The sequence below is a fragment of the Aegilops tauschii genome, chromosome 3, assembly GCF_002575655.3.
Source record: "Aegilops tauschii subsp. strangulata cultivar AL8/78 chromosome 3, Aet v6.0, whole genome shotgun sequence".
Lineage (NCBI taxonomy): Eukaryota > Viridiplantae > Streptophyta > Magnoliopsida > Poales > Poaceae > Aegilops > Aegilops tauschii.
Window position 1 is genome coordinate 86,870,879 of NC_053037.3, and position 13,877 is coordinate 86,884,755.

Genomic DNA, 13,877 nt, shown 5'->3' on the forward strand with positions numbered 1-13,877 from the left:
ATCTACCACAAGATCATAGAGGCTAAACCCTAGAAGCTAGCCTATGATTATGATTGTTGTTGTCCTACGGACTAAACCCTCCGGTTTATATAGACACCGGAGGGGGCTAGGGTTACACAGAGTCGGTTACAAGGGAGGAGATCTACATATCCGAATTGCCAAGCTTGCCTTCCACGCCAAGGAGAGTCCCACCCGGACACGGGACGAAGTCTTCAATCTTGTATCTTCATAGTCCAACAGTCCGACCAAAGTATATAGTCCGGCTGTCCGAGGACCCCCTAATCTAGGACTCCCTCAGTAGCCCCCGAACCAGGCTTCAATGACGATGAGTCCGGCGCGCAGATTGTCTTCGGCATTGCAAGGCGGGTTCTTGTCCAAATTCCGAGTACCTGTCGAGTAGTGTCCGGCTTCCCATGAATGTTGCACTCCTTGGCTTCTGCGCCTAATAATGGCTATCTTCCACGTGTCGAGCGAATGCGAGAATTCGGTGCATTTTTACACTTGCCACCCTAACCATGTGAGTAAATCGTCTATTTAAAGAGCCGGGGATCCTCAGATCCAGATCACACCATCCTTCCACAGCGAGTATCCATCGGAGCGTGCCCGGAAAAGTCCATCCCATCATGGCCGGCCATCGCAGCTCCTCCTCTCGCTCCCGTAGCCCTAAGCCAGGCAATTGGAAGAAGTGTTCCGTCTCCCACAGTCAATTAGTAGAGTTACAGACCCAGGGGGTTCTCCCTCCTGCGTATATGGTCCCCATCCGAGCCGGACTTGCCACTTACAATGGCGGGGAGCAAGCGGAGAGCTTTCCCAACCCATCCATGGGGGAGCGGGTATGCCTTGTCCCTTACTTATTGAGGGGACTTGGATTTCCAATTCATCCATTCCTCCGCGGGCTCCTGGAGTTCTACGGCCTCCAGCTGCATAATTTTACTCCCGCCTCCATATTACACATCGCTGGCTACGTCGCCCTTTGCGAGCTGTTTTTGGGCTGCGAAGCTCATTTCGAGCTATGGAAGAGGCTATTCTGCCTCGTACCCCGTACACAGGAGGGGTCAATATATCAAGTGGGCGGAGCCGAGATATGGCGCATCGCCGAAACCAGATACCTGTCCGGTACTCCGAAGAAGACATCCGAAGACTGGCCTTCGGAGTGGTTTTATATGGAGGACGTCCCCCTTCCGGACCCTATTCGGATGGGCCTTCCTGAGTTTAATAACGCCTCTTTGAAGAAACGCCGCAGCTGGCGCCCTCGGAGCCCCCAGGAGAAGATAACAGAGAGGTCCTTTACCTGATGGGCCGGATAAAAACGCTGGCCAAATCAGGATTGACAATAATCAAGGTTATGTCAATATGTATAATGCGGGGATGCAGCCACTTCAATATCGGGGACAACCCATGTGGCACTTCAATGGAGAAGACAATGCCTCCCGCTGCGGTCGTAAAGGTCCGGACTCCGTCGCTGCTCTAGCGAAAATACTGTCTGATTTATATAAAGGAGAGGAAGAGGAGTTCATCCGCATTAAGCCACGGGATGGATTCTCCATGTACAACCCCCCAAACTGGGTGAGCTGCTACTTTTTACTCCAGACCTTCCCGCATTCTTCGTCATAAGTATTTACCTTGCTATTTCATAGCAGGAACTGCGAAAAGCTGTGAGGGAGGTCCACAGCCCGTCTCCACAACCAGAGGACCCTGACCGGGCCCTCGACCCCGGACTTGAAGAAGATCCGGACACATTTGTGGAGCTCATCGATAGGACGTTCTATCAGTTAAGCTGCGACGGTGCCTTGGTGGCCATCATAGCCGATTATCCTGGACTGCTCCCTGCATCGCATGTAAGTAAAACCGGAGTCCCAACTTCCGAGAAGGATCCCTTTTTTTGCATTTCACCTACCGCACACATTTGATGTCTTACAGGGAAGGCCCTCGGGACGCCATGCCGAACCCGCAGTGACTCACCAACAAGGGGCACCGAAACCGGGCAGGCTTAAAAGGAAGGCGGTCGGGACTGAGACGCCGTCGCAGAGATATGAAAAGGAACCCTGCTCCGTGGTTGTCGTCTTGAAAATATAATGACGTCCATGGTTCCTGGCAGGAAAAACGCTCGCCGGACCGTATCCGGAGAGCCTGCCGGTCACGCCTCCACCAGCCGGGTTCCAAAGCCGGACTTAGAGGCAGATGCTAACGTGGGGACAACGCCGGATGTTCCTCCTACAGAGGATGCGGATAGGCTGTCCGCTACGAATTCCGAAGTGGAGAGTGCCATGAATCACAGGCGTCGCCGGGCCGTACTCCGCGACCATTGTTTCTCTGAAGAGGCGTTCGATGCCTTCAACTCAGGAGACGCGTACATCCGAGCTGGTCAAAATGGTCTTGCCAGAGCCACGGACCAGTATGTAAAGGATATGCGGGTAAGAAAATCTGATAATTATGTATATCAGTAGCCCCTGAGACTTGAAACAGTTGACACAACTGATTTAAGGATCATTATTTGCGTAGGTTCTGACGGAGAAGAATACCCAGTTGTCTCAAGAGCTGGAGGAGTGCAAAGCCCAGCTACGGGCCGCAGTTGCCGCAATGAAGGAGTCCGAGAAGGCCCCATCTGGTAACACTTGTTTCTATCAAAAAGAATGACATGTACCGGTTAGTATGCGGCATGCAAATCTAACAATAGATTCTGCAGATGATCCCGGAGTGAGTCCGGAGGTCGTGCGAGGGGATGAGCAGCATGCTCAACGACAGTTAAAGGCTGGCGAGCGCGTGCTTACGCAGGTTAGGCGGGAGAAAAACGATCTCCAAGATGCCAATACCCGGCTGAGTGTTGAACTGAAAGATGTTCGGGCCCAGCTTGCTGACTCCGTAAAGGAGAATAAGAGGCTTCGACGCGACATTTTCAGTAAGAGCTTGAACGAACTTTTATAGAGTTCGGCGAAGAAACCGGCTAACAGAGTTATATCTGTAGGTATGCTGACGGGTCGTCCCGCGGAGGAGATGTCCAGGTCTGCGGGTGATCTTCTGCCGGAGCTCTCACAACTGCACGAACAAGTTCGACAGGTGATGCAGGGCATCGCCCAAGCCTTGTGGCCATCCGCCTCCCTGCCAGGAGGCATGGGGGAGCTTGTAGAGATGCTCAAGGGAGCGCGGCGGCGCTTCCGATTATGGAAGATATCTGCCTGCCGACAAGGTGCAAGGGAAGCCTGGGCCATGGTGAAGACTCGATATACCAAGGCTGACCCGAACCACATGGCCGAGGTCGGACCTGTGGGGTCTGATGGGAAAGAGATCCCCGCCAGTTTGGTGTATGACCAGGTGAAATTAGCCGCAAAGTATTCCCAACAGGATTGTAGGCTAGACAGCCTGTTGGATGGTATAGAAGAAGAATTTAGTCAGTCTAAGTGACTGTGTACTTCAAGTGACATATATTGTCCCTAGCCGGATTGTAAATCATTTGTCATGGCGGACCTTTTCGCTTCGACCTCCGGACCCGACAGTCCGGAGTGTATCCGAATACCCGCTCAGTTATGTAAAAACCAGGGTACGCGTGGAAACCAGGCGTAGGGGTCATAAGTGCTTGAACAGACAAGTACCCAACTAGCTATGTTATATTACATGGATAGTAAGAAACATCTTCCAGGGAGAATAGTTCCGTTAAGGGTTCCTTTCCCTGGGTACACATGCATTAATGTGCATGTCCGAACTGCGAAAAGAGACGCAGGATATAAACATCTGGGGGCATGTATTACAATAAGTAAAAGTCATCTTTTGTTCACCGGCCGAATATTCCCTTAAGAACGCTAGCTTTCGGCTTCACCCAGTCTGAGGTACACATCCGACTGACCCGGCAGTAACAATCGCAGAGGTGCTCCCCTTATGCCCTAGCCGAATTAGCGGGAACGTAGGGCATAAACACAAGAGCCAGGCAACCTAGCTTGGCCAAAACTTAAGTCATATCGATGCATATAATGGTGAAGAAAAGGTACGTGTGGAAAAGTAACACATGTGCGGGGGGCATAGAGCCCGGAACATAGTTATATTAAGCTTCTTTATAAGAAGCCCCCAGGTATAATGAGCACGCCTAGCGCGTCAAGATTGTGTAGTCAAGACACATTCTAACCTTTTAAGGCCGTGAAGAAAAAGGGAAGAAAGAAAGAAAGAAAAGACAGATAACGGATATATATAAAAGTGACAGAGGTAAGGAGACGAACACAGAGTCCGGCACTAGGCGTAGAACCTTCGGAGTCTGGCTGCGTTCCATGGGTTTGGCTCGAGTCAATTGTCCGATGCATCCCGCAGACGGTACGCTCCACCAGTCAAAACTTTGTCAATAACGAAGGGACCTTCCCATTTGGGCTTGAGCTTGTCCTTTTTCTTCTCTGGTAGTCGTAGAACGAGTTCGCCAACGTTATAAGTTTTGGCCCGTACTTCTCTGCTTTGATACCATCGAGCCTGTTGCTGATAGAATGCGGAGCGGGCTTTTGCCACGTCACGCTCCTCCTCCAGGGCGTCCAAACTGTCCTGCCGATCAAGCTCGGCTTCTTTCTCTTCGTACATGCACACTCGAGGTGAGTCATGAATGATGTCGCAGGGCAGTACCACCTCTGCGCCGTACACCATGAAAAACGGTGTGTATCCGGTAGTGCGATTCGGCGTGGTCCGCAGCCCCCATAGTACGGAGTCGAGCTCCTCGACCCAGTGCGTAGATGATTCCTTCAAGGATCGCACTAGTCTGGGTTTAATGCCGTTCATGATAAGACCATTTGCCCGTTCGACCTAACCGTTTGTTTGGGGGTGATAGACGGAGGCATAATCGAGCTTAATGCACATGTTGCCGCACCAAGTTTTTACCTCGTCAGCTGTAAAGTTCGAGCCGTTATCGGTGATGATGCTATGGGGGACACCGTAACGGTGTACAACCCCGGATATGAAGTCTATCACTGGTTCGGACTCGGTCGTTTTAACTGGTTTGGCTTCTATCCATTTGGTGAATTTATCCACCATGACCAATAGGTACTTTTTCTTATGGCTTCCTCCTTTAAGGGGTCCGACCATATCAAGCCCCCAAACCGCGAAGGGCCAAGTAGTGGGGATTGTTCGGAGAGCAGTAGGTGGCAGATGGCTTTGGTTTGCAAAAAGCTGGCAACCGACACAACGTTGGACGAGGTCCTGTGCGTCTGCTCAGGCCGTCGGCCAGTAAAAACCTGTACGGAAGGCCTTGCTTACAAGGGCCCGAGCTGCGGCGTGGTGGCCGCCGAGTCCAGCATGAATTTCTGCCAAAAGTTGCCGTCCTTCCTCTTCGGAGATGCACCTTTGAAGTACTCCAGTAACGCTTTTCTTATAAAGCCCTCCCTCGTGGACCTTGTAGGCTTTAGACCGCCGCACAATGCAACGTGCCTTGTTTGGGTCCTCAGGGAGTTCTTGCCTGGTTAGGTAGGCTAAGAAGGGTTCTGTCCACGGGGCGATGACAGCCATAATCACGTGGGCCAAAGGCGTTATTTCGGTGGCAGAGCCTCCGATTACGTCAGAGTGTTCGGTATCTGGAGTTGTGGCCGGGTCCGGATTGTTGTTGCCGGTCTCTCCTTCCCATACCACGGATGGCTTAAACAGCCTTTCTAAGAAGATATTAGGTGGTACAGGGTCGCGCTTAGCGCCGATGCGGGCGAGGATATCCGCCGCTTGATTGTTTTCTCGGAATCAGCCAGTACTTGTGACTTAATGGCTCGCCGTGGTTTGTATATTATGTCGAACGGGAGGAGCTCAATAGCCCATTTAGCAATCCGGCCCGTGGCATCGCGGTTATTTATTATGTCGTTGAGTGGTACTTCAGAGGCCACCGTAATTGAACACTCTTGAAAGTAGTGTCGTAGTTTCCGGGATGCCATGAAGACCGCGTATGCTATCTTTTGATATTGTGGATACCGTGATTTGCATGGAGTGAGGACAGTGGACACGTAGTATACCGGCTTTTGAAGCGAGAACTTATGTCCGTCCGTCTCTCTTTCGACGACGAGCACTGCGCTTACAACTTGGTGTGTTGCCGCTATATATAACAGCATTGGTTTGTCGATATTTGGCGCGGCCAAGATTGGGTTGCTGGCCAAGACGGCCTTTATTTCTTCCAATCCGGTCGTGGCCGCATCCGTCCACTCGAAGTGTTCGATGCGTCGAAGAAGGCGATAAAGAGGTAGTGCCTTTTCTCCTAATCGGGAGATAAAGCGGCTTAAGGCAGCCACGCATCCAGTTAATTTCTGGATTTGCTTGAGGTCTGTTGGGATAGCCAACTGCGACAGAGCTCGGATTTTAGCCGGATTTGCTTCAATTCCTCTATTGGAGACGATGAAGCCCAAGAGCTTTCCGGTGGGCACGCCGAAAACACATTTTTCCGGATTGAGCTTGATGTCATATGTTCGGAGATTGTCGAACGTGAGCCTCAAGTCGTCTATTAAGGATTCGACGTGTCTGGTTTTAATGACCACATCATCTATGTATGCCTCCACTGTTTTGTCGATTTGTGTTTCCAGGCATGTCTGAATCATGCGTTGATAGGTTGCACCTGCATTTTTTAGCCCGAAAGGCATGGTGTTAAAACAGAAGGGGCCGTATGGAGTGATAAATGCCGTTGCGGCTTGATCGGACTCCGCCATCTTAATTTGATGGTATCCGGAGTATGCGTCGAGGAAACACAATGAGTCGTGTCCTGCGGTAGCGTCGATAATTTGATCGATGCGGGGGAGGGGGAAGGGATCCTTGGGGCAAGCCTTGTTAAGGTCCTTGAAATCGACACATAGGCGCCAGGATTTGTCCTTCTTTGGTACCATCACCAGGTTTGCTAGCCAATCCGGATGTTTTATCTCTCTAATGAATCCGGCCTCGAGTAACTTGGCTAGCTCTTCTCCCATGGCTTGTCGCTTAGGCTCAGAGAAACGCCGGAGAGTCTGCTTGACCGGCTTGAACCCCTTTAGAATGTTAAGGCTGTGCTCGGCCAGCCTGCGTGGGATTCCTGGCATGTCTGAAGGATGCCAGGAGAATATGTCCCAATTCTCGCGCAAGAACTCCCGCAGTGCGGCGTCTGTTGTGGGGTTCAGCTGTGCCCCGATGGATGTTGTTTTTGTAGGGTCCGTTGGGTGGACCTGGAATTTGACTATTTCGTCCGCTGGTTTAAAAGAGGTGGACTTGGGTCTTTTGTCAAGTATCACATTGTCCCTGTCCACTGTGGAGCGCAGCGTAGTTAGTTCTTCGGCCGCAAGGGCTTCGGATAACGCCTCGAGGGCTAGTGCGGCGGTTTTATTTTTGACGCGGAGTGCTATGTTCGGATCACTAGCTAGAGTGATGATTCCATTGGGTCCAGGCATTTTGAGCTTCATGTACCCGTAATGGGGTATAGCTTGGAAGATCGTGAATGCCTCCCGCCCTAAAAGGGCGTGGTATCCGCTACTGAACGGGGCCACTTGGAATGTGATTTCTTCGGACCTATAATTCTCCGGCGTGCCGAATACCACATCTAGTGTGATTTTTCCCGCACATCGTGCCTCCCGACTAGGGATGATTCCTCTGAAGGTCGTGCTGCTTTGCTCAATGCGGCTCTTGTCTATTTCCATTTTGCTAAGAGTTTCCTTGTAGATGAGGTTTAATCCGCTGCCACCGTCCATGAGCACTTTAGTAAGCCGGAAGCCGTCCACGATTGGACTAAGGACCAAAGCGGCTGGTGCTCGGGCTGTTCGAAATTGAGGCTCGTCACTGGCATTGAAGGTTATGGCCGTGTCGTTCCATGGATTTATTGCTGCAACGTGGCAGACTTCGGCAAGGCTGCGGAGTGCTCGCTTGCGCCTATTATTTGAGGCGAAGGTCTCGAAGACTGTCAATACTGTATTGTTATTTTCCAAGGGATGGTGCTCTGAGGTATTGTTGATGAGGAGATCCTCACCGCTCTTGGCCACCTGCCGGAGTATCCAACATGCTCGAAGGTTGTGTGTTGGCATGGTATCCGGTGTACTGTGAATTTTGCATGGCCCATTGAGCCATCCCTCCAATATAGTTCCACGCCCTGTAGTGGCCTTTGGTTTCTTTGTAGTTGGATCGGGTGACTTACGAGAGTACACCCTTTTAGTTCGGATGGGGAGTCTAGTAAGAGCCGAGGGATCCCAGAATTTTGTTTGGGTTTTCCAGGCGCTTTCCATCGCACAGTACTTCTGTACTATGGCCGCCAAGTCAGCGAAGTGTGCTATGTCACGGCGACTTATGGCGTTGAGGATTCCCTTGTCCGTGCAATTTTTGTAAAAGAATGAAATTGCGTCTTCCTCACGACAGTCCTTGACCTTGCTCATTACAAGGAGGAATCTGACCCAATAGCGATGTACTGTCTCTTGGGGCTATTGTCTAATGTGGGAAAGATCACTTATGTCCGGGCGGGTGGGTAGATTTAGGTCCAAACCCTGACCCGATCTGAGACCCAGGGGCGGAGGAGTTTCCGAGCTGGGCAGTTCGGGCTCTGGGATGTTGCCCAATAGTTCTGGCCCAATGTCTGATTCTAGGTTCGGAGTTGGGCCATGTCCTCCCATAGACGGGTATCCGGCTCGGAGAGCTCGGGAATCCGGGCATAGTTCGTCCTCAAATAGAGGAAGAATCGCTACATTGCTCCTCCACCACCGCTATCTGATGGGTGGCCGGCGGAGAGTTAATCTCCCTTTGGTCGGGTTTAAGCCCGATCCGATCAAAGTCCGTAGCGACTCCCAGGGCGGCGATGCGATCCAAGAGCTCGTTCAAGGAAGAGAGCTCCATTGGATCCATCTGCTCGGCGAATCCCGAGCCGACGTGGAGGTTGTTTTTGATGACCCGAGAAGTCATCGTCGGCGTGACGGCCGAACGGGCGGTCATGACGAAGCCGCCTAGTCGGAGAGTTTGGCCTACAGCCAGGGCTCCCCCGAGGTAATGTTGTCCTTGACAACAAGACGAGCCATCAAGCCTTATCGTGACGGCACAGTGGAACTCTCAATGAAAGCACCAATGTCGGTGTCAAAACCAGCGGATCTTGGGTAGGGGGTCCCGAACTGTGTGTCTAAGGCGGATGGTAACAGGAGGCGGGGGACACAATGTTTACCCAGGTTCGGGCCCTCTCGATGGAGGTAATACCCTACTTCCTGCTTGATTGATCTTGATGATATGAGTATTAGAAGAGTTGATCTACCATGAGATCGTAGAGGCTAAACCCTAGAAGCTAGCCTATGATTATGGTTGTTGTTGTCCTACGGACTAAACCCTCCGGTTTATATAGACACCGGAGGGGGCTAGGGTTACACAGAGTCGGTTACAAGGGAGGAGATCTACATATCCGAATTGCCAAGCTTGTCTTCCACGCCAAGGAGAGTCCCACCCGGACACGGGACGAAGTCTTCAATCTTGTATCTTCATAGTCCAACAGTCCGGCCAAAGTATATAGTCCGGCTGTCCGAGGACCCCCTAATCCAGGACTCCCTCACACAGCGAGGGCCAGATCCACATTGGCCTGGTCAGCGAGCGGGGGCAAGGCTGTGGCGCCGGCTGGAGCTGGGGCGCCAAGAAGCTGCAGCGTGGGGGGAGAGGCGCGGAGATCTCCAACAGCAGGCTGAGGTGGCGGCGTGCGGCAGGAGCAGAAGACTGCCGCCACATGAGCAGGGAGCGAGGCGCAGGCTCCGTGCTTCAGGTTAATGGAGACGACAGGAGAGCGGTCGCAGCTGAGCAGGCCCTCGCCAAGGGCAGGCGCGTGTTTGAGAGGCCTGGAGCAGATGGGCCGGGTGGCAAGAACCTGGTGGGCCTGGACGCGCGCATGAGCAGGGATATAGGCTTCGGAAGGAAGGATGTCACATTTGGCAACGAGTAGGGGCCCAACAGCGGGAAGGCTTCAGTCAAAAAATTGTTCTCGCTGGCGATCACATCAATATAAAATAGAAAGTAGCAATCAACTTTTAAGTTGTCCATGGACTAAGGTGCAGAATGTCATCGTTTGTTGTCTACTTTGATGCCCAATCTGCATACCTTCTTGAGAAAAAAAACTGAATCAATTGTCTAGTCCATACCCTATATCAGCTTCATCGTGCATAGTTGAATAATGCAGCAGAACACTTGTACTAATGCCAAAAAAATGGAGGGTACAATCGTCAGAAGTCTCCCTAATGACATGTTATTTATTGTTGCCGTTGCACACAGTGAATCTTGTTCTTCCACCTGCAGTTAGATACTTACATCAAAAAAATACATATTTGGGAAGATTGTGGAAAAACTTTTTATGTGGTCAAATTGGATTATAGCAGGGATTAATAAGACGACATCAATAAAAAATGAAGGTGATATTATTGGCATATTTTATTAGAAAAGATCATTGTGCAGATTAGCAAATACCTTCCGTGCATAGTGGCTAGAGAGGTGAAAATTAATTGAGTTGTAACATCATGACATACTGGAGATAAGAACTCAGTTATCCTTTTATGTGGCATCAGCTTCGTATCAGATCAATTACATGGATAAAAAACAACTTGTTCGTAATGTTGTACTACCCTCTTAGGCTCTCGCGCTCTTTCTCCTGCAGGTGATCCCAAATTCAGAGGATGATAGTAAAGGCCTGATCACATACTGTGGCTGCCGTTTTGATATGAGTGCGGTCACTACCGTCATCGTGGTGATTCTGACTTCAAGCATAGCCACGGCGGTCGTAACCAGCGTAGGCGGTTCCGGCACCGCCCCACCAGAGTCAAAAATACCTAGCTAGCATGCATGTCACATGCATGGCCCGCGGATGCTGTGTAGCTAGCCGCACCCAAATCATAGCAAACCCAACATAACAGGACACACACCCTGCAAGAACAGAAGAATCTAATGAAGAATCAGCAAATATTTATAACCCAAGAAGAAACAGGACATTTCGAGCTAACCTGGGATATCAGAGGCCACGGCCGAACCAGAATCATACATGCCAATATGGAAGTCATCGTCCTGGGTGCTCCTTTATTTTGTACGACAGATTTTGATACATCTTCAAGTGTCACTGTACAAGACCGACATCAGTACAGCGCAACACATGCCTGCAAAACTCGGAACCAACAAATCGGGTTCAAACAAAAAAGAACAAGGGCCAGCTTATGCTGACCTGACATCTCGGGTGACCAGCAGCAAAAAGATGCGCCCCGCATGACATCTCAGATGAACACCATCACAGACATCTTCAACCTGTGGTTGCTGGGGGCCTGAGCAGTGCTGCTGAACAAGCTCCTCCTCACACCGTCCTCCTCCTCCTAGCTCCTCGTCAAACCCGCGCCCGCCCGCGCTCCCACCATCAGATGGATCGATGTCGCGGTCACCCATGACGAGGTTGTCGTCGTCGTGGCATCCGCATCGACATCCCTCTCCCTCGCCGCCTAGATCGACTGCTGCGCGGCCTCGCTACCCTTACCAGTGAGCAGCGTCGTTGTTGCCGGGCTCTCCCGCGAAACCGCGCGCTGGGCCGTCCTCGAGGCAACGCCTTCTAAGGACAAAGACGACGATACCATCGACCTTAGGGTTCTTCTACTCGGAGACGACCAGGGGGACGGGAGTAGCCGCGGGTCGAGATCTGGGCCGGCGAGGGAGCGCGTGGGGGTGTGGTACCGAGGTAGGCGGCGGCGATTCTTTTTCGGGAGGAGAGACAGGATCGGGACCGAGAGGTGGGGGAGAGGGGGAGGTCGGACGTGGTTCTATAGCGGAACGTGGGGAGTGGTGGGCTGGTTTCCCAGATTTTTTTTTAACCGTGGGAAAAGAAGAATCGGGAGCGGGATGATGTATCCATAAGAGGTCGAACCATCACGATATTCGATTCTCCTTTAATAGTAGAGATAAAATTTTCAATGCAATTTTTTTCCTAGGGATTTCTTTATGTTGGATCTGCAAGCATTTTGGAACCCTTTTCTTTGTGGTTTGTCTTTCTTGGGTAGTATTTGCATCCAATTTAAAACCATTTCTTCTGTTTTTCTATGTTTTGTGTAGTATTGCATCTAAGTTTACAGCAGCTTCATGAATGTAATTCCATTTTATTTACAGTGTAATTTTAGAGTAATCACAGTGTAATTTTCAGGGTAATTACATTGTAAATCACAGTGCTATTTTGTTGTAATTACAGTGCAATTTCACATAATTTACAATGTTGTTCAGTGTAATTTCCAGTAATCACAGTGCAATTTTTACTGTAATTATACTGGGATATTTAGTGTGTTTATAGTTAGTGCAATTACAGTGTAATCTCAGTAAAACTACAGTGCTAATTAGACTGTAAATCACAGTGCCTTTGTTGGGTAGTGTTGCATCTAATCACACTGTCAATATATACTGAATCAACCTTTGTGTCAGAAACTTTGTCGTGCACAAGAATTTCTGCTTGCCTAGTAATTTCAGCAGCTTGATAATAGTAATTTCAGTATTTTTGCTACTGTAAATTTTAGTTTCTTTTACCCTACTGCTTTTGAAACGAAACTGACCAGTTTCTTTGATTTTTAACTTGACTGGAGTGCTCTGTGCAATAGACTGTGTGGAAGAGAAAGAATTTGTGATCTCTGCTTTTCAGTCTTGTGATTTTACGGGCTGTTAGATCTCATAAAAAATCAGTAGGCATGAGAAAATAAGTTGGAATTGAATGATTTCTGACCTGTGGATCGTCTTGTGTATGATCTTCTCTTGTACGAATCGATTTTGAAATATTTGACGTTGTCTACCTAGCTGTTCCCAACCGGACTAATAAGTAAGTTTTTTTAGTATGGCTGACCTAATTTTATTTTATATTCTGTTCTTGATTTACATTGTTGGTTATTTTATTTTATGTTTTTTTTTCCTTTATTCATGTGAAACCAGGCACGGTTGTGACGTCTTTACATTCAAGTTTATGTAAGTGTGGACTACAAGGACTCAAGTTGCTAACCATTTTTCAAGCGCTGACATTCCCAACTTAGTATAAAGTATGCTAATGATATGTTTTTCAGTGAGTTAAACAGCGTGGATTTAGTGCATATCAAAAAATCTCAGCAGCTATGCAGGTGATTGCATATGTCGTTCCGGCTGACTATGCCGATGAGTACCTTCGCATTGGTGAAGATACCACAATTGAGTCATTGCGTAGATTTTCCAAAGTGATCATCCGTGTCTTTGGTCTTGAATATCTTCGGGCACCCAACGAGGATGACACAAAGAATTTGATGGCATCTAATGAGAGGAGAGGTTGGCCTGGCATGCTAGGTAGCATTGATTGTATGCATTGGACTTGGAAAAATTGCCCGAAGGCATGGCGGGGAATGTATTGTGGCAAGTCTCGTGATGCAACAATTTTGCTAGAGGCCGTAGCATCCGAGGATTTATGGATTTGACATTGCTTCTTTGGTATGCCGGGCACTCTTAATGATATCAATGTGTTGCAACGGTCTCATTTGTTTGCTAAGGCTTGCTAGTGGTGATGCTTCTGCTTGCAACTACACTATCAATGGGCATGAATACACAAAAGGGTTCTATCTTGCAGATGGTATATACCCTCCTTGGTGCACATTTGTCAAGAGCATCAAAGAACCAAAAACTAGAAAACAATATGAATTCGCAAGGGTGCAAGAGAGCCCGAAAAGACATTGAAAAAGCATTCGGGGTTTTGCAATCTAGGTTTGCCATTGTTCGTGGTCCTGCTCGTTTTTGGGACAAGCGGACCTTGAAAAACATCATGACATGCTGTGTTATCCTTCACAATATGATTCTCGAAGATGAGAGAGGCATGAACTTGCAGTTCTTCTACGACAATGTGGGTAGCCGTGTTAAACCAGCTAGAGACCCTAACCACATTAGAGCTTTTCTTCAAACATACAAGGAGATTGAAAATGCAAACACCCACTTTCAGCTTC

General features: G+C 49.4%; 1 long non-coding RNA gene across 1 annotated transcript; it reads right to left on the reverse strand.

Moving 5' to 3' along the window:
- Window positions 1–10,409: 10,409 nt before the first annotated feature.
- LOC109757308 (uncharacterized) lies at window positions 10,410–11,674 on the reverse strand. The gene is made up of 3 exons (XR_002231484.4): window positions 11,120–11,674; window positions 10,905–11,017; window positions 10,410–10,827 (listed from the first exon to the last, which is right to left on the reverse strand). It is a non-coding gene; the product is annotated as an uncharacterized lncRNA (long non-coding RNA).
- Between the last annotated feature and the right edge of the window lie 2,203 nt (window positions 11,675–13,877).